The 27,719-nt window shown below is 35.0% G+C and overlaps 1 long non-coding RNA gene across 2 annotated transcripts in view; it reads right to left on the reverse strand.

Moving 5' to 3' along the window:
* The window catches only part of LOC132664414 (uncharacterized), a 115,552-nt gene that overhangs the window by 86,267 nt on the left and 1,566 nt on the right, over positions 1 to 27,719 (reverse strand). For both annotated transcript variants that reach the window (XR_009603660.3, XR_014136615.1), the window contains exon 2: positions 19,561 to 19,668. This is a non-coding gene — a long non-coding RNA (uncharacterized LOC132664414). The remainder of the gene's footprint in view (positions 1 to 19,560; positions 19,669 to 27,719) is intronic.

Genomic DNA, 27,719 nt, shown 5'->3' on the forward strand with positions numbered 1-27,719 from the left:
AGAATGGCAATTTCCCAGCATAACACACCCTGGAATGTATTATTGTGGTTTCAAAATGGTCTGTGTAGTGGCAAATTTGTCATAATTAAGATGTTTGCAGAAAATAATAACAGCCTATTAAAGTATTAAGTGAAAGTTATTCCTAATTATAAATGTTGACATGTGTGAAGATTTATGTACATAAGCATATATAATTTAATATACTTTTACATTTATATTTTATACTTACATAATTTCTAAAAATTTATATAAAAACACATATATAATTCCTACAGCTTTGTATATATTACATAACTCAAACTCATTTTAACTTTTTCCAAATTTAGTTCATACTCTTTTCACCATGCAATTTATTTAGCTGATATTCTCCTTCTTAGATATAAAGCTTCAGAGAGGACTGATGAACCAAAAATAAGGTAAATTAAGTCTTCATGAATTTAAAAAGAAAGTAAACTAATACCTATGTTAGTAGGGGTAGGGAGTAACAGGTGAGTTCTCACATAACTAGTGAAGATGTACATTGTTATTTTTTTTCCTTGAGATAAAGTTAGTCTTTATAGTAAATGCCTTAAAGTTGTGCATACCTTTTCCATCTAAAAAATCTCCTTCTAGAGATTCATCCTAAGGGAATTAGATAAAAGTATAAAGTTGCATAAATAGGGATGTTCATTGTAGCATTATGTATCACATTAAAATGAAGCTAATCATCTAAAAGTACAAATGGAAGAGCTTATTAAATGTATTATGATATACAACTACAATGAACAATTCTTCTTTAAAGTGATTATGCAGATTACATATGCTAACATGGGAAATGTTTGTGTTCAGTGAAAAAAATCAGATTACAAATATTACAAACAGTGTGACTCATTTATACTTAAAAATATGAATTTATGTGTTTATGCACACATACATATGTACACATATTTATATGCACACCTTGGTACATGTGTATGCATGCATTTCTTTATGCATGAAAAGTCTACATTTATTGCATTGTTGTATGAATTTTCTTTTTTTTAATGTTCATTCATTTTGAGAGAGAGAGAGAGAGACAGAGAAAGAGAGAAAGCAGAGGAGGGAGAGAGAAGGAGAGACAGAATCCCAAGCAGGCTTTGCACCATCAGAGTAGAGCTCAATGTGGGGCTTGTACTCACGAACCATGAGATCATGATGAGCCAAGATCAAGAGTCGGATGCTCAATCGACTGCGTCACACAGGTGCCCCTGAATTTTCCATGATGAAGGAAATGTTCCATATCTCTGCTAATACAGTAGTCCCTAGCTACTTCTGGCTGCCGAGTACTTGAAGTATGGCTAGAGCAAGTGAGGAATAGAATTTTTACCTTATTTTATTTTAATTTAAATACTGTATGTGGCTAGTGGCTACCATATTGGGCAGCACAGACCAAGAAGGGTGTATACCATAACAGTGGTTATGATTTGCTATTGTTTACTTTCTTCTTTTTGACTAAGTTCTAAGATTTACAAATGACCATGTATTACATATGTGATAAAAAAAGAATAGGGCTCCTGGGTGGCTCAGTTGGTTAAGCGGCCCATTTGGGCACAGTGCATGATCTCACTGTTCATTGGTTCGAGTCCCGCGTTGGGCTCTGTGCTGACAGCTCAGAGCCTGAAGCCTGCTTTGGATTCTGTGTGTCTGTTTGTCTCTCTCTCTCTCTCTCTGCCCCTTCCCCCACTCATGCTCTGTCTCTCTCAAAAATAAACATTTAAAAAATTTTAAGGAAAGAATAAGGGTTCTTTTTTGATAAGTCAAGGAGGGAATTCAAGTGTAGGTCTCAGAGTCTGAAGACCTGGATTTGAGTACTGGTTCTGCCATCTATTGGCTACACTAATTTTTACTTAAAAATGTTAAGCCTGTGCGATACCTGCAGCACCCCTTACAATATTATCATTTCATGGGGTTTTGTTTCAATTGGTTAATGTTTGTGACCAATGAGTTCATTTAGAGAAAGTTAGGAGTAAAGTAAACTTTATGTTGTAATTTCTACATAGAGAATGAAAGGATGGATAATAAAGAAAGAAGAAATATAAGAATAGTGAAACCAACTATGATCTGATGTTTATGAAATTGGAAACAAAAACTAAGAGTTTGCATAGAGTGAGAGAAAAGTGGCCAAAAAGAAAACGAAATTACTTGAGACAGAGTCATTAATGTAAATGAAACTGTTGGCATGTGTCTTACAGTTAACCGTTAACCATTTTAATAAGGCATAATAAAAGCAAAACATTCATCTAAGGATATCTCACTGATTAGAAGAGTTATCCAAAATATTAATAGAAGCCATGCACTCATTTAATTAAATCTCACTAATTAAATTTTAAAATCCACATGACTGCAATGAAAATGTGGCATTTTGTTTGTCCAGCATATAATAACATGGTAGTTAAAAAGTAGTTTTCTGTTTTAAGAGCCTGGAGAAGGATATTCTTGAGATAATATTTTGTAAATTCAGAAGAACCCTACTTAAAGAGTTCTTAATTCAGTGAAAACGGTCATGGCTTCATTCAACAGAAATGTTCTGATAGTTTTTTAAAAACATAGCAACACTTTAAAAGCATTTACTTAGAAGTTAGATGAACACCAAAGTATGGATTTTATATTCATAAATGAAATTAGGCATCCAGTATAGTGGCACTTGGAAGCCAGCATTTAAAGCAACTCAAAAAACTCTGTTGCTAAGATATCCGTAGGGGAATAATGTTTTTTAAGGTTACTGAAAGTATCTTAGGATACTCTTGTTGGATTCAAATAAGAAGCCAAAAGAAATAAACTATAATTATGAAGAAAAATAAAAGATAAAGATGTTTATTAAATACATTAGGTATGAGAAAATTAAAAGAATATCTCAGCTATCCAAATGATTAGATTGAAGTGTTATTATTTACTTTTATTCTCTTTGAAAAACTCATTTGTAACCTGATTCATCTAGGTGACTACAAATGGATGAAAGAGACGGCCCTAAAATATATGAGAAAATAGGTAATTTTCTCAACTGAGAAGTTTCCAATTTGTAACTTCCAATTCTTTCCTCTTATGTTTTTTAAGGCATTAGCTGAAGTCATCACAAGCCACTAACAATTATTTTCAAGCCCTGGGGAGACTGGCCAGATGCCAATGGGCTACGTTATAAGTGCTTATAACCACAGGGAGGAAAAATAACAATGTTAGAAACTATAGATTCATTACATCAACTACATAACTCAAGAAATATTGATATATATTTCAAAGAAATAGATTTATAGCCATTTAGATCTTGGATTTAAAAATAAAACAATTTGGCCCTTTTTCTTACTTTGATGTTGTTAAAAGATGACTATAGCAATTTTTTCTAAGCATTTACATTTGAGAAAGAGATTTTAATATTATAGTGATCTGTAGTTTATAAAATATTTTGCATGTTACTTTATTTTTGCCATAAAACTATGAGTTACGATTGATTAAGATAAGATGAGAATTTTACAGCTGAGAAAACTCAAGAGAAATTAGTAAATTTATCTAAGGTAATTTATCTAAGTGGCACTGGTGGGGCTTGAACCTTGGTATCTTGACTGTAAGACTGGTCTCCTGGCTTTTATGACCACTTTGAGGCAGAGTCATACCAGGTACATAGTTGTTTATTGATCCAAACAGCTTTGCTTAATGTATTTCCAGATCTTAAGGAATGAAGGCCTGATGTATCTTTTTTTGCTGCTTCACCACTCACCCCTTCCCACTCCTAATAGCATAGGCAGTATGGCTCCTTCCTGGTACTCAATTATTCTTGTTTTGAGTTAGGCATAGACGCCCTTCTGTTTGGAATATAGCAGATTATTACCATGTACTTAAAAAATAAACTCCAGTCTAGACCCACTGATTCTTTTAACAACATGCAATATGAAACACACATGTAAGCATTATTATAAACTGCTGTCCTGAAATGTCAGGAAACTATTGTCCCAGGGATGGCAAATCATCAGACCCACATAATTACTTAGTTTTAAGGCAAAACTTGTAACAGGAAAGAGATATTTGGTGTGTCACTTGTAATTGTCTGGTTCTTCTCCTTTCCTGGCAATTTTTACACTAAAAAGAACAAATCCTTTACATCAACCAAATGAAAACTCAGCCTGTGATTGATCAATAAAGTTATCTGTGGTTGTATAACACTATTGCAAATAATAAGTTTGGGACTCTCCAAGTCAAAGGTAAAGCTGTATTTACTTGTGTGTGTGTGTGTGTGTGTGTGTGTGTGTGTGTGTGTGTTCAACAATTATATCCTTGTTTTCCATGAGTTTTAGAAATGTTTTCATTTCCTTTGGTAGAAGTGATGGTTAAAGCCCAGATATTGATCTCCAAGATTACGCACACAGTTGAAGCTTTTCCAAATGTGTGATGAGGCAAATGAGAAGGTGAAAGGGTGAATTGTTGTGTTGCCTTAATCCTTATGAACAAGCGTTTATGAATCAGCATTCATAAGGCATGCTTATCTCTTGGAAGTAATTTCACAAAAGCTATTTCCAACTTGTAAAATAATAATCATGTGATGCTGAGGTACACCTTTTAATTTAGTCAGGCCTCTGTAGGGTAATGTTAAAATCTGGTGAATCTGAGCTGTGATAATGACTCTTTTTAGAATTCTGACAGAACATACATTTTCCTTATAGGGTTAAGAAAAACCAATGGGAACAATAATTTTTGAACAAGTCATTTTAGTTTTCATGTTAATATTTATAATGCTACTAAAGGTGACATTGAAAGAATAAGCATACAATAAATGCAGAATTCATGGTCAAATTAATATATGAATTAGCTTTTAATGTTTGAATATCTCTTGAGCACTTATTATGTGCTTAGCACTAAGCTAAATGCTTTATCTACATTATGTTGGTTACCCTTCATTAATAATCCTATGAGTTTAAAAAGGATTATGTCCATGTTATACATTTATTTTCTATATTAGCATTTCCCAGTATGTTCCATAGATCATTAGTTCTAAAAGTTGTCCAATGAAAAAAAGGTCCCTGTGATCAAAATCTGTATCATTGCTCCTCTTGAATATCTAAAACATATTTTATGAAGGCTATGGGAATTAACAATATCAAAAGCCTGAAAACCAATATGATCTTTTCAATAGCTATCGAAAAATAATTTGACAAAATTCAACGTCCATTCATGATAAAAGCTCAACAAACTAAGAACAGAAGGGGACTGCTTCAACCTGATAAAAGGAATTTACAAAAAAACCTAGAGTTACCTGTCACATTTAATGGTAAAAGACTGAATGTTTTCTCCCTAAGATTTGGAACAAGGCAAGGGAGTTCCCTTCATTACTCTAACATTGCCTTGATGACTTCAGCAGGTGAAATTAAATAAGAAAAAGAAATACAATTAATCCAGATCATAAAGTAAGAGGTAAAACTTTCTTTATTCATAGATGACATGATCTCCAACATAGGGAATCCTGCAGTTTACAAAAAGTCTCTAGAACTAATAAGTGAATAGAGTAAACTTGCAGATAAAATATCAACAAAAATCGGGGCACCTGAGTGACTTGTTTGGTTAAGCATCTGACTTTGGCTCAGGTCATGATCTTGAGGTTTGTGAGTTCAAGCCCCGCATGGGGCTCTGTGCTAACAGCTCACAGAGCCTGGAGAGTTCTGTTTCTACCTCTCTCTGCCCCTCCCCTGTTCACACTCTGTCTCTCCCTCTCTCTCTCTCAAAAATAAATGAACATTAAAATATCAACAAAAATCAACTATATCTAAATACTAGCCATGGACAATTGCAATTTGAAATGGAAAGAAATTATTTAAAACAGCATAAAAATCATTAAAACATGAGACAAACTTTTAAAATGTATGACATCTGTGTGCTGAAAACTACAAAATATTAATTAATGAAATGAAAGAACAACTAAGTGAAAACATTTATCAAACTCATAGATTAGAAGCTCATCTTGTTATGATGTCAGTTCTCCCCAAATTTATCTCTAGATAAAGAGGTGGGAGGACACAGGGAAGTAGTCTTTTAGGAAAAATGAAAATCCAGGGGAAAAGCTTTGAGGTTTACTATTTCTAGCATGTTTCATGAACAAGAGGCTAGAATAAGAAGGCCAATGGGGCTAGAGCAGAGGCAAGGAGGAATTAATAGTCAAGAAAAATAGCAGGCTGCTATAAGGCCTTATATTAAGAATGAGATAGAAGTTGTTGGAAGTTTTCCGAATAAAGACATGATAATATCTATAAGAAATGACAAGTGTTGGCCAGGATGTGGAGAAAAAGGAAACTTGGTGTACTGTTAGTGGCAATGCAAACTGGTGCAGCCACTGTAGAAAAGAGTACAGGGGGGCGGGTTCCTCCAAAGGCTAAAAATACAACTACCCTATGATCCAGTAATCACACTACTGGGTATTTACTCAAAAAAATACAAAAACACCAATTCAAAGGGATACATGCATTCCTATGTTTATTGCAGCAATATTTACAATAGCCAAATTATGGAAGAAGCACAAGTGTCCATTAACAGAGGATGGATAAAGAAGATATAGTAAATACATCTTCAGAGGATTCAGCCATAAAAAAGAATGAAATCTTGCCATTTGCAACAATATGGATGGAGCTACAGTATAATGTTAAGTGAAATATTGTCAGAGAAAGACAAATACCATATGATTTCACTCATATGTGGAATTTAAGAAATAAAACAAATGAACAAAGGAAAAATTCAAAGAGAGAGAGAGAGACAGACAGACAAACCAAGAAACAGACTCTTAACTGTAGAGAACAAACTGATGGTTACCAGAGGGGAAGTAGGTGGGGAAAACAGGTGATGGAGATTAAACAATACACTTATGATGAGTGCCGAGTAATGTACAGAATAGATGAATCACTGTACTGTACACCTGAAACTAATATAACAGTGTATGTTAACTATACAGGAATTAAAAACTTAATTAAAAAAAAAAGAAATGATAGGCTCTAACTTATCTTTTAAAAGGCTTACTCTGGCTTTTATATTGACTATATGAGAACAAGGAGTTAAGCAGGAACCATAAGAAGGCAGTTGCAATAATCCAGGTGAGAGATAGGTGTGGTGAGAAGAGGTTAAATTCTGAATATATTTTAAAGAAAAAGCCAAAAGTTATTGACAGATTGGATGTGGGGTATGAGAGAAAGATAAAATTTTTTGGACGGAAAATCTGAACTGATGTAGTCGCCATTACTGAGGAAGGGGAGACTACTGGAGACACTGGTTTGAAAGCAGATTGAAGAATGGAATATTAAGAGTTCAATTTTAACCATATTTAGTATGAAATGTTGTTTAGACATCCAATTAAGGATGTCAAGTAAGCAGTTATGTATATGAGTCTGAAGTCAGAGAAGAGAAATAGGGGGTGGGATATAAACTTAGAAGTCACCAGCAGGTAGATGACATTTAAAGCTATGTATCTTGATGAGATTACAGAGATATTCAGTAACTCAGCTTTCAGGCATTCTAATGTTGCTAGGTCAAAAAGATTTTGAGGATCCAATAAAGGAGTCTGAGAAGTGGCCAGTAGGGTAGGAAGAAAACCAATAGACAGAGTGTCCTGAAAGGCACTGTTTAAAATGCTGCTCTTGGGGTGTCTAGGTGTCTGAGTCAGCTAAGTGTCGAGACTCTTGATTTCTGCTCAGGTCATGATCCCGGGGTCATGGGATTGAGCCCCATGTTGGGCTCCACACTGAGTGTGGACCCTACTTAAGATTCTCTCCCTCCCTCCCTCTGCCCTTCTCCCCCACTTGTGCACACACACACACTCTCTCAAATGATAATAATAATAAAAAGAATTAAAATGTTGCTCTGAAGCTAAGTAAGATGAGGAAAGAAAATGAACCAGTGTATGTATTTAGAAAGGTGAATGCCATTTGTGTTCTTGATAAAAGATAGCTGGGGAAAGGAAAGTACAAAAGACTGATGTGAGAAGCCATGATGTTTTCTTGCTTATAATCCGTGAGAAAGAAAAATAACAATAAAGGAGAGGGTAAAATTACTGGAATGACAGCCTGAATTGAAAAAAAAGTCATGAAATTGGGCGATTGAGTGCAGGGGTTGGTCTTAGGAAAAAGCACAAACAACTCACAAATAGGAACAAGAGAGAAGTCGGAATATATGCTGTTTATAGGAAACAGCTTATGTTCATTTGTTACTATTACTTTTCTTAGATTCCTATTTTATCTTTGACTTATGAGTCTTCATTCAAAAAATAGACTAACACCCTTTAATTTTCTACATATTTTATTTTTCTACATAATAAAACAAAATGGCTTTCTAGATTCTAGAATACCTCCTTTCAGTCCAAAGAACTTGCTTGAAGACCAAGCAATTCCAGCATGCTGCAAAACTATTCCAAATGGCAAAAATAACTCAGATTCATATAGGACATTCCATGTCCCTTTATTGTTTTTCTTAACTAAGAAAAAAGTAACCAGAAATCCCATAAGGGTATTCCATTAACTGGGATGTGCCAAGATAATATTCCTTTTACTCTATGTTACTTATATCAAATACAATCTCCCTGTATATTAAATATCCTGGGACAAATATACAGGAAGATTATATTTCAATGTTCAGGGAGATAATATTTGACATTTGTTATATTTAGGTCAAATAACATACAGTTGTCCTCTTTTCCTATGATTCATAAATTGGAGCAAGTAAGATTATATCAGTAAACTATTCAGGCTTTTGAAATATTTTTATTTATCAATAAATAATAACCTAAATATTAATAACCTAATATGCTGGAACTACCAGTTTCAAAAATTCAAGTGGTCTTAAATATAAATGAAGAACTATGTTATTTTTCAAAGATAGTGACTTCTAAATTTGTATCTCCCACCTAGACCTTTCTAATTTACTGACTATATATACGTATATATAAATACAGGCACATAAATTTATATGTATGTATATAAATTGCCAGGAGAATGGCTTGCATACTAGCTGTATTCGAGCTTTTAGCTCAGTAAATTTCATCTGGTAAAACAAAAAAACAAAGCTAATATCATATGTACTCTGATGATGCTACTGAATGCATGACTATACAGCAGCTTTATTCATAAGGTATAAAACATTGCCAATTTATCTATTAGTAAAATTTAAACTAAACACAATAAAGAATAGTGTGAAATATAACATTAAATTAATAAAATTACCAATATTTTTCGGATCCTAAGACATAATCTTTTGGTTATTAGTGAAATTTCTAGTAAAGGATGCATGTTAGTCTGGGACATGACTGACATTTCCTTCTTTTTACTCTAAAACAGTTCATTTGTTTTCTAGGGCTCACTTAACAAAAGTGGCTTATATTTTCTCACAATTCTAGAGGTTGCAAGTCTAAGAGCAAAGTGTCTACAGGGTTGTTTCTTCTTAGGCCTCTCTCCTTGTCTTGTAAGATGTGATCTTCTCCCTGTGTTCTCTCTATGTTCTAACCTCCTATTCTTGTAAGGAGACCAGTCATATTGGCTTAGGGTCCACCCTAACAAACTCATTTTAATTTAATTACCCCTTTAAAGGTCCTATCTGCAGATAAAGTTACATTCTGAGGTACTGGAGGTTGAGCTCCAAAATATAAATTTAGGATGGGGGTCACAATTTGGCCCCCCAAAAAACACTCTAGCTAGTTACAAGGAAAATGCATAAGTTGGAAAAGGCCTTCTGGTATTTTTCTTTTCTGAAGTCATAATACATGTTTTTTTTTTTTTTTTAACATTTACTTATTTTTCAGAGAGAGACACAGAGAGAGAGAGAGAGAGAGAGAGAGCACGCATGAGCAGGAGAGGGGCACAGAGAGATGGAGACACAGAATCCGAAGCAGGCTCCAGGCTCTGAGCTGTCAGCACAGACCCCAACGTGGGACTCGAACTCATGGACTGTGAGATCATGACCTGAGCTGAAGTGGGATGCTCAACCGACTGAGCCACTCAGGTGGCCCTGAAGTCATAAAATCTTAATTAAAAGTTAGGCCCATCAAATTAATCCATTGAAATTCTTTTTATTACAAAAATTAAAATTCCCATTCCTAAAATTATCACTCAGTATCGCTCTAAAAACTAAAATTGGTGAAATTTATTTATGAATTATACATATTTCTTTATAACTTACAAGGCATTTCCATACATCTGTTATTGTTTGAGTCACACAACTCTGGGAAACTGACACAGAAATTTAGAAAATAGGACTAGGTCTAAAACTTCTCTTGTTCTTCATACAGTGGCCATTTAACTACATTATGTGACATCTATAGAAGAATAGCAGAGGACAATTTATGTACACGAGGATTTGGGAGACTCAAAAAGTCAGCATAGATTATAAGGGTTTATCTAGAAGAATGACCTAGGCCTAAGCCCACAGTTACACAGTGTTTTTTCAAAGACCGCAGAATGGTTGTACCTATCATATGGTGGCAGAAGTGGGGTGAAATTAAGAAAGGACAGGCTTATTTGTTAAACTGCACTAAGCTATTCTCCTAACTAATCTGATATTATTTAGCATATAGTTTACAACCAGATTTTCCTAACTCTGATAAAGTAATTTGAAAGCTTTGGCCAATGTTTAAAAGTTCAGATGACTTCTAATAGTGAAGAGTGACTCTGGTAAACTAAAATTGTGTACTTTATTTTTAAGGTTGCAGTTTAAAGAGCAAAGCACATTAATAGGATCAGTGGCAAACACATGGCATTCTCCTTCTTTGGGGATGTCCCTGGAGCTTCACCACTCAGCTTGATCATATTAACTGAATCATTGTTCCACTCACTGAGCCAGTGTGTTCACTGGCTAAAAATTCACAACTCTGCCAACTGTGGCTACCACCATTATGGTGTGCTTTTTCCTGCTGGCTAATTTGCTTTTTATTAAGGAAAACTATAAAACATTGTAATTGAAATTTCTTTATGTAAATTCAGGAAAATTCTTCATGCTAGTTTTTTCATATTGAATTATTTTACCCTGGGAATAAACTCAGGACCTGGCAGGAGGGATGAGCAGAACCATCTTTTAGAAGGGAAACTAAATTTATACTACATGAAATGAGGAGAAAACTTCTGATTAACTAGGCATCAATTTCCTCATTCTCTTGAAGCACCAATAAAGTAAAGGAATAAAAAGAGAACAAAAAAAAATGAAGGGAGATAAAGATGATGGGAGATTTAAATGGAATTCTCTGGGTGATAGAAAGCAGATGGAGAGTGGTGTTCAGTAAATGAAGCTAAAACGTGGGTATACACATAGGACGTTACCCAGAAAAAACATGTTTTTTGTCTTTTTTTTCTTCTTCCATTTTTCTTTTTGGTTTAATTTGCCCTACAGAAACATGGAAAGATTTAGGACATTGAGGCACAGGGTACTGGGGAAGTTGGTAGTGACACTCAATGCTAAAACTAAGGAAAATGGTTGAAAGTAGCTAGATCCTCAGATTTTATCTATTTCCCCACACTTCTAAGCTAAGTATTGCCCTCCCTATTTTCTTCCCACCTTCTACCCTGGAGGATATCAATGCTTCAGCTTCTAGATAATTTACTACATCCCAGAGGCTTTGGAGCACTAATCAACATGAGGTATGGGAAAGGAAATGGGGCTGAGGCCAAAAAGATAAGTCAAAATTTTTATACTGATTGGTGGGATTCTGGCCCCCTTCTGGACCCTGCTCCTGGAATACAGGTGTTGAGACATATACCCACCCAGTTAGAAGAATAAGAGAATACTTCTCTGGAGAATCAAATGACCCCCAAAGAAAAGACCTAATGTAACTGACATTGAGAGATCCTAATTAAAAAAAAAAAAAAAAAAAGCCACACCCTATTCATCATAAACACATAGTGCTTCCATATAACATTCTAGTGACTTAAATATGAAACAGACAGCTGAGCATCACAAGACATTGAGTAAAGTCTTCAACATGAAAGGCAGACATTAGACACGATAAAGAGAAAATGAAACATCTAAAGAAAACAGACACTGAAAGGAGCAGAACATACTTTACATAGTATTCTCAGAAAAGTAACAGATGATTACTGCTAACTAAAATAAGAACAACATGCTATTGGAAACACAGGGAACAAGGAAGGCTTAGGAATAAAAAATAAGATAGCCCAAAGACCAATTTAATAGAAGATTTGGAAGATGATATTGAAGACATTTCCCAAAAAGTAGAGCAAAAAAGTCAAGGAGATGGGAAACGAGATGAAAAACAAAGAATTTAGAGGATCCAACAAAAGATCCAACTTGCAAGCAAGAAAATGGAGGGAATGAAATCATCTAAAGAATTACACAAGAAAATTCCCTAGAACTGAAATGTGTAAAGAACAGTCCAGGTTGGAACAGGGTATAGAAGAGAAATTAAAAGCAGAGAAAGAAGAAATTGATGATTGAACACTCAAAAACAGTACTGAAAAACTACAGTAAATTTAGACAAATGAATAATAAAAACTGGCAAATGAACACTTTAAGTAATTACTAAATCCAAGAAAAAATGAAAGGTTATAGAGATGGAAGGAAGAATTGCTGTGTTCTAGTTGGCCTATGATGGCAAAATGTATTTGTGTGTTTGAATAAATTTGGGTGTTTGAGAAAAGTAAACCCTATATAAAAAGGGAACGCAAAGGGGAAAAGAAGCAGTGGCAGCAATGACACTGCTATACTGAGGTAACAGTAAACAATATTATTTAGAAATACAGAAATAGCAGGGAAACATACATTTAGAAGAATTCAGTACTTGGTTTGGGTGAAGAAGATAGGCATTATTATAATTACTTCAGCAAAATTTGCCTTAATAAAAACTATGTACATATATTTGATAAAAATAAAAATCTAACACAAAAAGGAAAATCCAAGATTATAACAAGGGGTAAGAGACTAGAAAACAGTCAAGATGTACATATTTCATCTATATGTAAACTTTAAATATTATAAAAGAACTTTTAAGTGTAAAGCTGGACTCTATTTGTAATAGTTTTTTTTAGTATGATCAAATAATATTTATTTTACTTCACATTAGATTAATGCCTTCATTTATGAAATTTCTGCTTTTGTTTGACATCTTTACACTTACACATGTACTACCTTTTATTTAAAAAAAAATTTTTTAATGTTTATTTATTTTTGAGACAGACAGAGACAGAATACAAGTGGGTTGGGGCAGAGAGAGAGGGAGGCACAGAGTCTGAAGCAGGCTCCAGGCTCGGAGCTGGCAGCACAGAGCCTGATGCAGAGCTCGAACTCACAAGCTGTGAGATCATGACCTGAGCTGAAGTCAGACGCTCAACCGACTGAGCCACCCAAGCGCCCCAACACACATACTACCTTTCAAAAACAAAACCAAAAGACCCAAACTGTCATACACATTCTACCAAATTAACAATAGTAACTTTAAGAATATAGTTCTGTAAAACTTTGTTTTCAAGTAAGACTAGGCTTACTTCTCTTACCTTAGTCATTGGTTGTAAGGAATACAGATTCACTCAAACTAATTAATTAATGAAGGGAAATTCATTTAAAGGATAAAACACTATTTAAAAAACTCAGGGGCAGGTTTTTTGAGAGACTGGAACAAGGAAACAGAATGCCATCAAGATCTAAGGCTGTTGATTTCATTCTATTCTCTCCCTCTAGGACCAAAGAGACTTTCATTTATTCATTTTTTTATGTGCCTGAATCAATTTTTTTCTTTCTCTGTGGAGATTTCTGTGTTTCACTTACACAAGCTCAAACATGGCCATTCCAGGGTCAGCTTTACATGGTCTCCCTAAATGGCCCAAAGCTGCTAAGTAGAATTTCTAAATTCTAATTCCAAATGTTTGGAAGATGAATCTGATTGGTTCAGCTCGAGTCAAGTACCTATAATTAATACAATCAGCTGTGGGTTGTGTTTGGGGGATCTGTCATGTGACCTGACACTCACTGACAGGGACGGTGGAAGGAGAGAAGAGATTAACAAATAGGCAAATTGACTAACACACTTGCTCTACCTTTCCAGCTCTCTTGATAAGGACTCAAAAGGTTTCTTTCCACTCCTAACCCGTTCCTCCAAACAAAATAGACACTCCAAATTGGATTGACTGACAGGTATCCCAAATGAAGTGGTGAAATGCAAAAAGCATAAGAATGTATGTCTCTCTTGTTCTTGAATTTTTTTCTTCACACACATGAAAGTTCTAAATCAGGGAAGTTATAGGAAACTTCTTAGTATTATTTTTCATCCTAGAGACATTCCCACAATTGGCCAGTATTTTAAGGCCAATATGATTCCCTGGTGATGTGAGTTATTACTTGATTTTCATTATGGCTATTGATGGTATGACAGTAGATGCTGTGTCACAGGAAAAGTTTCCAGAAGTTATTGTTCATGCTATTGTTGTTTTGCTTTATATTACAGGATTAAAATTACAATTATATTTCCAACTATGTGAAGCAAATTCTTGCATTCCCACCTATTTTATATCCTATGTAGATAAGTATTAAGGAACAGGATTGGCATGAGTGATGAGCTGGAAGAAATACATTAGATTCTAACACAGGAGCTATCTGTTAGCATTATGTTAGCCGTCATTAAAATATCCCATATGCTCTTTTCTTGATAACTACTTTCATTTCCTTTAGAAGCTGAAAAAAGTAAAATTATGTTAAATGACACTTATACCTTGGCTTTTTTTCTTAAGGATATTAAGGAGAAATTCCAAGGAGAAAGAAACTCTTTATGTGTGGGAAGAGATGTGAGAACACATGTGATTATAATCTCATTGCATTCCACATCTTCATGGACAAGTTAAAGAGTGTTTTTTTCTTTAATGTTTATTTATTTACTTTGAGAGAGAGAAAGAGAGGGCGTGCGAGCAGGGGAGGGGCAGAGAGAGGAGAGAGAGAATCCCAAGCAGGCTCCGTGCTGTCAGCACAGAGCCCAGCATGAGGCTCGATGGAGGGCTTGATCTCATCAACCATAAGGTCATGACCTGAGCAGATATCAAGAGTTGGATGCTCAACTGACTGAGCCACTGAGGCATCCCCATGGACAAGTTCGTTTTGAGTAGGCAGTTGCTTATTTTATAAACTTAAAAAACCATCTGAGTTTCCTGGCTATCTGGCTGAAAATTCAGAAAAACTGCCTGCGGATTTTATAGATTTAAAGTAGATGGATTAGTGAAGTGTGGATAAAAATGTAACAAATAGCAATTATCTTTGTTTCTTCCAAGATATTATTGTCAAATCTACCTCAGGCTTCTATTTAACTGTCGCCAAGGAAATATTACACAATTTGCCAGATCATCCTTTACTAGAGCTGAATGATGAATGGAAAACAAAATAGAACTAGTCCATGACATGATGACTTCATTACAGTGATTATTTTTAACCACTTAAAGTTAATTTTATTCATGTGTCAGGTATTGTGCTATAGTTTCACAGCCATTTGCACATTTAATCTTCTTAATAACCTCCTAAGGTAGGTATTATTATCTTCTTTCAAATGACATAGTCAGAGGACCTACACCAGGTCATGTTATGAATAGTTGGTAAAGTAAGAAATGAAGTCAAAGTTTTACGATTCCAAGGAATATCAGTGTTTTAATATATTAACTGCAATAGAAAAAAACTTCATAGAGTTTCTTTTCAGCAGTAGCTGTGAGAAATGGCATGTCTGTATATTTGTGTCATATATTTATTCAGATCACAATTTGCATGCCTACAATTTCATTTGAGTGTCTACCCCTTGGTGACAATTTCGTCAGAAACAATTGCCTCCTTATAGGCTTGTCCACTGGTAATTCAAAGACATATTTCAGAAGCTCAGCTACCTAAGTCTTTCAACAGAAAGGGTTTTTATAACTTCATTGAGTAATATACACCTCTTCCCCCCTCAAATGAAAAAAATATATTTATCTTTTCTAATTAAAAAATTGTCTATTTAATTCATGCAACTGCTCTAAGGTGACTATAATCTGAAACTTTGGAGAACTCTCAGAATCAAATCAGTGTACTCTGGTTGAACTTTGGTTTTTCAGTTAATTGTGCTTAGCATGCAACTCAAGTTGATAATCTTGTCTGTGTTGACACTAAAGTATCTGCTTAGTGATATTATGCTGCCAATTATAACAATTTTTGTAAGTAATAAACCAAATTTAGCTCCTGATAGGAAAACTATTTAACTCTTATCATTAACACTTCTCAAAAAATGATATTATCAACATCATTTTTTAATTTCCTAGCATTTTTAGAACGGGAAAACTTTTGTTCAAAATTAATGGCTCAACGTGTTATTAGCTATTCATGAACTAAATGAAAACCTGCAAGACTATCTTACATTTCTAAAAATATATAGTGTAAATGGGACCTCTTGTGCCCTACACTCATACTGAATCAGGCTAGATTAATAATAATGATAAATACCATTTCTGGCCACTCAATTGTTCCTTAAGTTAATACATTCAGTAGTATCATAATTGCGACAATCAATATGTTAAAACAGATTACTTTTCATAAGTTTTATTTTACATGTGGTGTGTTTCATACCAGAGTCAATGTACTACTCTTTTATGTTGAAGAATTCTGATGAGGCAAAAAAACACTATGTAAAAATAGCATAATTCATCTGGAGAGTTTATAATGTAGAGAGATCTATAATTCACAAGGTTTCTATTTTTTATTCCTGCATGTGGGTATTGTTTATCTACTATTTAATTAAGAGGCTGGACTTAGGCTGTGAAATTTACTTGTGAAATTGTTTTATAACAGAAAATAACATGCCTTTACTTCCAGCATTCTATTCTGTATACTATGGTAAGAAAAAAATGGACTAAAACCAGAATATTAAGGCCTCTTTCTTTTTTCCCCTCAGGACAGAAACAAAGTTATAATACAAAGAAAAATAAGAATAAGGAGAAAGATATTTGTGAAGGCACAATTCAGATTCAGAAATCTGTCCTTGTCTGAAGCATTACAACAGACACAGCATGCAGGCACGATCTTTTAGGGAGTCTGCTGTGTCATCAAGGCCCTAGATTACATCATCACTGATTTCATCTTTTCCATCTCCCAATTTTAATGTCTCTGCTTTTCCAAAGGCTGCTGTAATTTATCCCATGGGTTCTCAAAATAAGTGACATTTAAAATAGAACATGGCTTCTGTGTTTTCTTTATTGTCTTTGCCATTTGTCGATACCACACCTATTTGAAGTGATAACAGTACCTTCTGTTCCAGTTCCAATGAAAATGCTCTTTACATATCCACTGTTTTGTCAAGAACTTTTCTGATTCGTAAAATGAAACACTAATAATACATTTATGTTGCTTTAGTGTGCAATTTAATAAAAATGAACTTTGCTTAATTTATGAGACAAGAGCTATATTCAACATAAACATGCCAGAAGTGTTTTGCGTCATGTGATGATCCTTCAACTATAATTTTATTTTTCTTCTTAGATCAGACTAGAGCAACCCCTCCCTGAACATGTTTTAAAGACAAACAAAATTACAGTAGCTCTTACTTTCTAATATGTTCACTCCCTCAGGGTTTTGAATCCAAAATTCTTGAAGAGGCTAGTAAGTCCCAGCTGAGAATCATGTGCCAAGATGTTCAGTGACTTTTTTTTTTCTTTAAAGACACAGATAGTAAGGACAGGAAACAAGTTTTAGCTATTTGGGAGTGTTTCATTAAAAAAAATCTAGAAGGTGCCCCCTTGGAAACAGGTGAATTATCATTTCAAATCTACGTGACTTATCTATCTGAAAGTAGGAAAGGACTTAAGAAGTTTCAGCAGTTCTCAAATGTGTCTGCCATGTGGTGCCAATTCAGGTAGAAGTTGTAACTGGTCTCTGGTAAAGAGGTTAAACACTCCTTCTCAGGGACTATTCTTTAGTGAATCTAACTCTTTTGGTGTTAAATAGCAATTTTAAGATAAAATTATTTGACGCTAAACTGTGGTTATTGCTTTTAATGTCCTCCCTTAGCAAAATATAAAGTTGGCAATTTATATTGACTCCTTCACCTTTTTCCTGGAAATTTTACTGGGTCATAAAGCCCCAAATAAGTAAGCATTGATCTAATGGAGCTTCTGCCTTTCTACAAATAATTATTGAGTCTCTGGGGACAGATCATGAACATGACACACAGATGTTGAATGGAGCTTAGAGTCTAGTGCTAGACACAAATGATGATATATAAAGATTATAATACAGTGGGATAAGTGCTTTTAGGGAGAGAGAATACTGGATGGAGCATATGAGCAGGGCACCTAACCCCAGTCTGGGGAAGTCAGACAAGGATCTCTGTAGGAAAGAGATATAAAATATGAAGTACAGTATCAATATACTTTTTGATTTCCTCACAGGTTTTGTGAGGAAAGTAACTCCTTCAAGTACCTGTCTAGGTACTTGGAAAATTAAACCAAAGTGTTGCTTTATCATCATGGAATTAGAGCAAACAGGTATAACGAGGGCCTGCTGAATTTTGATGTAATAATCATGCCCCAGCTAATACAACAGTTTTTTAGTGGGCAGATACCAATTTCTCTAGACACAGGTCAGTGGGATAACATTTTTAAGGTCAGAAATGACATTCTCTTTTTCTGCCTGTCTCTCTGAGAGTGAAACTTGCCTCACCTTCCTCCAGACCCTGAATTTACTGTCTCAGGGAGTGTCAGGGAGAAAACTGGGAAGTCAGGAACCTCATCTCTCTGGTTTTGGTTTTCAAAAATCATCAGAGAGGATGTATGTAGGTACCTCTGGAAAAATCACAAGACAATGCCTGGGGAATAAAGCATTGAGGATGAAGGGGTATGTTCCTTGAGACTGAAATATTGTTCACATAGGGTTGGGGAATGGAGGCCAGAGTGGTAAGGAAGAGGAGTCTCAAGGGGAGCTGATAAAATTCAAGTTTGGAGCCTCCTAGGGAGAGAAGCCTTATGTCTCTTCAGGATCTCAAGGAGGTGAAAGGACCCAGAAAAATAAAAGACTGGAAATATGCATAAGGAGGGAACCTCCAATGCCCACATTACCCAAAAGTAGTTAGGAGAGCCACAGGACCTGGAGGCACTTGTGGAGAGAAACAAGGACTGTACTGCTAACTGGACTTAGGTGGGCTTCCCAATGCCTTGAGACCACATAAACATGACTGGTATAGAACTAGTATGGCTGTACTGGTTGATAAATTATCAAAGTACTTTGCATTCACTGATAAATAGACATTTACCCAGAATCACCTACCCTCCCCAAACTAAAGGATAATGCCTCAAGTAGCAGAGGAGGCTCCAGGATGCTTCATAAGCACTAAAGCCAGTATCTATACCCCTTGTGATTGTTTGGTATTAGTTATCTATTGTTGTATACACTTCATTCCAAAACCTGGCAGCTTAAAACAACAATAAACATTTGTAATCCCACATAATTTTTGTGGGTCAGGAATTTGGGAAAAACTTAGCTGAGCTGTTCTGGCTAAATATATATCATCAGTTTGCACTCACTATGTCAGCTGAGTCTGAAGTCTTGACTGAGAATAGAGGACCAGTTCTAAGATGTGTCACTCACATGGCTTGCAAGTTGCAGGACAACTCAGCTCCTCACTATGTGGATCTCTCTGTAAAGCTGCATGATTGTCTTCATGACATGGGAGCTTTCTTCCCCAGAATGAGTGATCTAAGAGAGAGCAAGGCAGAAGCTACAATGTCTTTTATTACAGCTTCAAAAGTTATACTTCATCATTTCTGAAATACTGATAACACAGGTCACCCATATTCAGTGTGGGAGGGGCCATACATAGGGTGCTAACGAGGTGAAAATCATTGGGGACCGTCTTGAAGGCTCCTATCACAGTCTGTGACCTTGCCCCATGGTTTGTTCATATTCTAAATATCACTTTCACATTAAGTCAGAGTAGCCTTGAAAAAGGAGAAGGCAGCAATGCAGGGGCAAATTCCAAACTGAGATTAAATTTTTGTCTTCTTCCAAGAAGATACTCAAATAGAAATTGAGTTTTATAAAAATGTAAATTTTGTTCTTACACACCTGAATTTGTGCATTGAGATTCATAATCTCTGTGTCCCATGTAACTGTTCCCTGAAAATAACCACTAAAGTTTTTGTTCACCACTACTCTTTTGTTGCTTTAATTCTTTCTTTAAAAGGTACGGTCCTTCAATAACTTTGCTTATTCATTTGATTCTGGGAAGCACTCTGCCTTCTCCCATAAGGCACTGATTTCATTATATCATTCATTCTGGCAGGCCAGGATATGAAGCACGTGTAATACCCTTTTTAGAAGGGCATCTGTGCAGTGCAGCAAATGCTAACTAGGACCACCTTGGCATTCAGAAGGGAGAAGTACAGGTTGACAGTGAGGGCCTTTGGATTTATGCACCATTCATATTTCAGACCTGTAATTTTGTTTTTTGGTGGTAAAGTATTAATAAAATTTGGCCTTACTTAAGTTTATTAACAAGCAATCATCAATGGTAGTATGGCAGCTACTCAATGAATTATCAAGGGGCATTGTGAGTACAGTATCTTTGGAATTCTCCAGTACTTTATGGAGATCTTGAGTTCTAGAATTTTAAAACTGCTGCCATTTTTCAATTATACTGTTATTCTTGGAAAGATGTTTAAAAATTCTAAATTACTTGTATATATTTGGAATCCTACTGAAAAAAGAAAGAAATATGAAATTCTAGGTAATTTATCAATGGCAGTGGCATGAATTCCAATACCAAGAAAAGAATGAATAATTCCTGATTAGTGTCTCATAAAAAAACAAGCAAATTTTCATGTCTCTGTGGGCTATATATAATCTACCATGTTTTTTCTTCAATACAAAGCAACTATTGCTGACCTAGTAATCATATGCTGGGAGAAGACATTCTGTGGAGTTGAAATGACATTTCCATGCCTACTAGCTATGTTAAACAGCTTCTGGGTCTAGCTAGTTTTTCAAGAGACTTACTTCTGAACAAAAAGTGGAAGATTACACCCAGAATGGAATAATATTAATAATAGTTCCTGTGGCAGCTAGGGAGGGGCACCGTCAGAATCTTGCTTCAAGAAAGAACTTGCTATTCAACTGCAAGGGAGTTCAAGGAAGCTGACAGCCTCTAGTTATTAAAGCCTTCAAAATTTATCTCAGCCTCTGAGCAGGCAGCCCCTAGCCAACAAATGAACATGTGGTAGTTCTGGGGCCTGGTCATTTCTGCCCAGTGTAGGTTTCCTCTAATGGGTAATCTTTGCTCAGGAGCTTTTTTATTGAATTGGCTAATACTTTGTCAGATCTAAATCATGGCATGAGCCTCTTTCTGTCCAATCCAACTTCCTACTCTCTTTTCTTTCATGGGCATCAAATATGCATCATCTGAAAACTTTCCCCACCCAAGCTTTCCCTTCCCAGAGTACCAAAATGACAAAGCTACTTTATACTAAGATCCTACTCTGGGAAGGGGCATATCATAATTTATTTGGGCGAGTTATTTAACCTTTCCAAACTATTCCCTTATCTGCAAAGTGGGGTTGTTGTAAAAACTAAATGAAATAATCAACAAAGCAACTTGTTAAAGGCCTCGTACATAGTAAGTACTTAATAATTGGTATATAATTGTAGAGTATTATACCACATGCCAAACTCTGTGTGAGAAATTCTGTGTTTATTACTTGTAATCCTTGTTATAATCAGAAAGTATTAATATGCTCATTTGACATATGAGGAAAGTAGGGTTCAATGAAGTTAAAATAACTTGCTCAAATTGCTTAATCACATAGCTAGAATAGGCAACCTGGGGTTAGAGAGCAACGTACATATGTGTTGGCAAATAATCCATGGCTGTTACTTTGGAATGTAATGAAACTGCATACCTTCTATGACATGGTATGTACAATTTGTAATTAATACAAACTACTTTGGGGACTTTCACAACTTTTAAGACTGTACACTTAATTCCACCACATATAGGACATTAAAATCTGTCAATGGATGTCTAAGACTAAGCATTTGTCTAAAAGCTTAGAAGAACTGTATATGTCACTGTTGCTCTCTAATGACCACTACTGAGTTATTCTTGTAGAATGGCTCTCAGTCTGGGTTTGTCTGATGTTTTCTCAAGATTAGATAGAGGTTATGTTTAATATTCTATACTCTTGCTATTGCTAGAAACTGCATCAATTGAAAACACCCGCCTTTGACAGCTGCAGCTCCCACCCCACCCACAGAAATGCTCAAACCCATTATTAAAAGATGAAAAAGAATCTGTATTGGAAGTATAATGGCAGAAGGAAGTTAAAATATTCTATTGCTCAAAAAATCTCCAGTGAGGGGCGCCTGGGTGGCTCAGTCGGTTAAGCGTCCGACTTCAGCTCAGGTCACGATCTCACGGTCTGTGAGTTCGAGCCCTGCGTCGGGCTCTGGGCTGATGGCTCAGAGCCTGGAGCCTGCTTCGGATTCTGTGTCTCCCTCTCTCTCTGCCCCTCCCCCATTCATGCTCTGTCTCTCTCTGTCTCAAAAATAAATAAACGTTAAAAAAAAAATTAAAAAAAAAATCTCCAGTGAGATGGCAGCAATTTGAACTGAGTTGCAGCTTTAAAGCATGCTTACATTGTTCCCTACCTCACAGTTCTAAGATAAAGAACCACAATGAGATATCACCTTACACCTGTCAGAATAATTAAGCTCAAAAAGACAAGAAATAACAAGTGTTGACAAGGATGTGAAGAAAAGGAACCCCTGTGCACTGCTGGTGGGAATGTAAGTTGGTGCAGCCACTGTGGAAAATAGTATGGTGGTTTCCCCCAAATATTAAAAATACAATTACCATATGATCCAGTTAATTCCACTACTGGGTATTTACCCAAAGAAAACAAAAACAATTCAAAAACATATATGCATCCTTATGTTCATTGCAGTATTATTTACAATAGCCAAAATATAGAAGTAACCCAAGTTACATCCATCTATGGATGAGTGGATAAAGAAAATGCACAATTAATACACAAGTAATAATTCTTCATTACTTAGCCACAAAAAAGAATGACATCTTGCCATTTGCAGCAACTAAATGGACTTAGAGAATATAATGCTAAGTGAAATAAGACAAAGACAAATACTATATGATTTCACTTATATGTGCAATCTAAGAGACAAAATAAACAAGCAAAGAAAAAAGGAAACAAAAAAGCAGACTCTTAAATACAGAGGATGAATGGGTGACTGCCAGAGAGGAGGTAGTTAGGGGGATGGGTGGAGCAGATAAGAGAGATTAAGAGTACACTTCTCATGATGAGCACTGAGTCATGTATAGAATTGTTGAGTCATTGGACTGTATACCTGAAACCAACACAACAGTATGCTAAATATACTTCAACTAAGAAAAAATAATTTTAAGTAGAATTTAAAAATTATGTTACATAAGTTTAAAAAAACATTTGACATTGTGCTGTTTCTGCAGGTATGAGATAGAAATGGATGAGGTTGGTAGAATGGATTTGGGGGATGGGCAGTTTTCTTAGTGAAATTCTGCCAAGAAACCAGACTTTTTCCCAAATAAATTATTGGAGTTGCCCAAGTAAGCCCCTGTATGTGCAAAAAAGCATACAATTTATGATCTGTAAGATAAGATGGACACTTAGTGCCCACTGTTGCTGCTGGCATTTCAGTCAATTCTAGCCAAAAATGGTCAGCATGACCATAGAGAGAGAAAGATGACCAGTAGAGGAAATGAACTTGTGCCCGGATGGCAAGGCTGATACATCAGAGCTTTAGGTTTGAATGAACAACTTAAGCCACTTGTGGCTAGAATGATGCTAACAAATCACAGAAGAGAGACTGTAGAAAAACAAAAATTGTGTCTGTAACAGAGTAACATGTACTTAGACAAAAATATGTAAGTTAACACTCAGTATATTTTTATGTGAATTTACCCATAATGCAGTTTCTTCATTGTGAATAAATACTTTTTTGAACATTTCTTCAAGTAAAGAATTTAGTTATAGTTCTATTGCAGAAAATGAAGTCTAGATGGGCTCTAGAGACCATCAGGTCACTGTAATAGTTTGTAAAGACTCCTGGATGTTTGGTACCCAAAAGGGATGTTTACAAAAATGCCTTTCTGCACAAGTACTGTTTCATATGCACAGATATATGTGTGTATCAGAACAGAATATGCACTTTGGGGAAATAACTAAGTATCATTTGAAAAAGTGGATTCTTAAGTATGGTTATAAATCTCAAAAAGAAACAGCTCTAATTTATTGCTTATGTGGGAGAAATTCTGGGTGTACTCTTTCTGGATGTACTTTCCTCTTCCCTGTTACAACTATGGCACAGAGCAGTAATTATGAGTTTGTGAATTCTACTATGAAAGGACCAAAGTGATCTCACTGGAAATGTTTCCCAGAGACTCTCCTTTATTTTCTAAAATAATATAATTGGGATGTGAAATGAACTGCTGGCACATTTTAAAACATATATACTGCAAATAATGGCAAAGATGGAAAAACTACAAGTGCCTAAATGCTACAACTGTGTCAGCAAAGGGGGTATAGGCTATCTTGTTTGGACAGGGCATATAAAATTACAAAGTCTGTAAAAAATGTAATAAAAACAATGTTCAGAAGGTTCCTAAAACAACTCCATGTTAATCTAGCTTTTGGTAAATAAAACTCTAAGGAAAACTTCCTTCCAAATGTGAATGTATCACAGTCAAAATCTAGTGACACGGAATGAAGATGAAATAAGTAATATTTTCCCTTAAATACAAAGGGATTTGTGGTTATGATTCACTAATTAGAAACAATAACACGATTTAAAAGCTATAGTAAATTCATATGAAAGTTATAGTGATACAAATTTACTTTCATGGATAATTGTCATAGTAAATAGAAGTTATAAACTGTGCTACATAATGTGGGATATTTTAATTCACTATGATTAAGACAGAACAAAACAGATAGTAGATTCTAAGTAAATGATTTGATGATGATGTTGGATATTGCAAAATCAATTAAAATGGTATTATGCTCTGTCCTGTTAAATGATGTCCATTTTATAAATGTCATAAGGTTTATTACTCTTAAGAAGTTGCTTTAGTCTTTCATAATGTCTGAGATAGTAATTGAATTAAGTAAACTTTGATCATAAAAGAGAAGCACTCCAAAGTGCTTTGTGGGCCAATCAGGCTTAATAAATAAAGCTTGTCCCATCTCAAAGAAAATAAAGTCTTATTCAAAGTTATTCCTTTCTGAATCTAGTTCATTCTGATGTATTATCATTCTAACTATTCAAACATGAGCCTGTAAAAAAAATGAAAATCATACAATAGTGTCAAAATAAAAAAGGCATATCATAAACCATATTCATGTGCTTTTTTCATTGTTTAACTGAGATCATTAAATGAGATAGCATTTCCCATGGTGTCTAATGTGGTATAATCCAATATTTGACTGCTTGGATATTTCCTTGGTATTTGTCACCAATGCTGGGGAGTGTTCAGTCAAAAAACTGAATTAACTATTTTTAACATACATGAATCAAAGCTTCTTTTCCAAAGAAGTGAGAGAGTGAGAGATAACATTTTAAAAATATTTTATAAAAGTAAATTTATAGAAAGTACACTTGATGTTTATATTCTCAGGGTTATGGTTTTATCTATAGAAGATATTTCTTTTTAATTTACATTTACAATTACATTATAAAATGTTAGAGAAGAATAAAAAGTTTTGTCACTGACATACCAGTTTTTTCCTGAGTGTGCTGAGCAGGGCAAGTTTTATTAGATATCTAAAATGTTATGATATATAAACACCATCATTTTCCCGCTTCAGGAAGTACTATTGTAAAAAAAATTTCCCTTAAATATATTTTTCCTATAAATATATCATCTTTTATCTAGGATCTAAACAGCTGATCTCCTTCATATGTATTTGCCATCTTTGTTACCCACTAGTGGCAAGAACTTGAGCAAATCATCACTTCAGGGCCTCAGATTAGGAAACATATACAATGTCCAATTGTTTTTCAAAGTACTGGCATTACCCCATTAGTGGGTTGCACCTAGTGTTTTTAGAAAACAAAATAAAATTGACTCAATTTGAATAGAAACTATAGAGGACAAGACACATTGTAGGGCTAGGTTGTAAATTTTGTTTTGGTTTTATATATAATGTACACATACTGTGATGTAAAATGTATTTTCTTAATATAGGTTGCAGGTGAAAAAGTTGGAAAAATGTAGATTTAACAATTCATACATACCTTTTAAATCTAAAATGAAATCGTTCAAATTTCCAGCTAAAAACTTCTGAAAATGACCTCCTTTAACACAATGTCATAAGGTTTATTGCCTGAGAGACAGTAGCAGCCAGTTACAAGGGCATTTAGTTGAAATGACTAGAGAATATTTACTCCCTTAATTAGTTGTAGTTGTTAATATCCATTGTAAGTATTTAAAAGATACCTCCTTGGGCTTCCACTCCCTCAAGAAATCCAACAAAATGTTGGGCATAAACAATTTAGTACAAATAGTAAATTGTAGATGTATGTCACAAATACATATACCAAATACTGTGTTAAGTGGCTGGGAGATGTTAAACAGATAGGTATGGTCCCAAACTCACTATGTTTATAATTTTTAGGAAAATATAGATAATATAAAGAGAGAACCTCCCATCCATAACCAAGGAGTAGAAATCATATGTTCACTACTATGAAATATTATCCTAACAATCACTTATACAAGCTGTTATGTTTTTGAGTATCTAACTCACTCATTCAACATTTACCATATGCCAGGTGTTTTCCTATGTTCAATTGACAAGGCTAAGATGACAAAGTCTATACTCTCAAGGAACTTAGATAATAATGAAAAATACAGAAAATAAGTAAACAGAAAAAGTGATAAGTGTCATAATGATGCAAAAGGCATTAACTAGGAGCCACTTGTTATTGGAGAGTCAAGAAAGGCCTCTTCATAAGTAGATCGTTTTCAATACAACTGAGATATGAATGACAAAAAGAAGACAGCCACTTGAAGATATGGAGATGAACATTCCAGGAAAAGGGGTAATGGGCAAATGCCAGACTAAAGGCAGATAGGAGTCTGGCATGTTTGAGGAATAGGGAGTAGGGAGAACGGCTTGGGTCTAGTGAAGAAAGAATGGTAGGAGAGAGCCAGACAGAGTAAAGCCCTGTAAACTGTGGTAAAGTGTTTACAGTATATGGGTTTATTGTCTGGGGGAGTCATTTGAGAGCCATAAGCAGTCAGGTGAGAGATGGTTGTGGCTTAGACTGAAGTAGTAGCAGTGGAGATGCAAATAGACTTTGGGAAAATTTTAGAAGTACAATACAGAATTTGCTGATAGACTGCATGTAGGGGATGGAGAATCAACAATACTTCCTAAAATTTTAGTTTGTGCAACTTAGGTGGACGGTGTCATCAACTACAGTGGGGAAGGGCAACTTGGGGGGGCATGGTGGCAGGAATCCAGAATTCTGTTTGGGATATGCTAACTTAGAGATGCATATTAGCTATCTAAGTGAGTATGTCAAAAAAGCCAAACTAGGTTCAGGGGAGAATTTTTGGAGTCATCAGCATATTTATATTTATAGCCAAAGGACTGGTACCTCCATGGGAGTGTCATGCAGTATCCTTTAATCTTGATAACAACTCAAAGTAGATATTTTCTTTTTACATAGATATAATTAACTCCTTTTTATAA

Source organism: Panthera onca, chromosome F2, assembly GCF_046562875.1.
Source record: "Panthera onca isolate mPanOnc1 chromosome F2, mPanOnc1 haplotype 2, whole genome shotgun sequence".
Classification (NCBI taxonomy): domain Eukaryota; kingdom Metazoa; phylum Chordata; class Mammalia; order Carnivora; family Felidae; genus Panthera; species Panthera onca.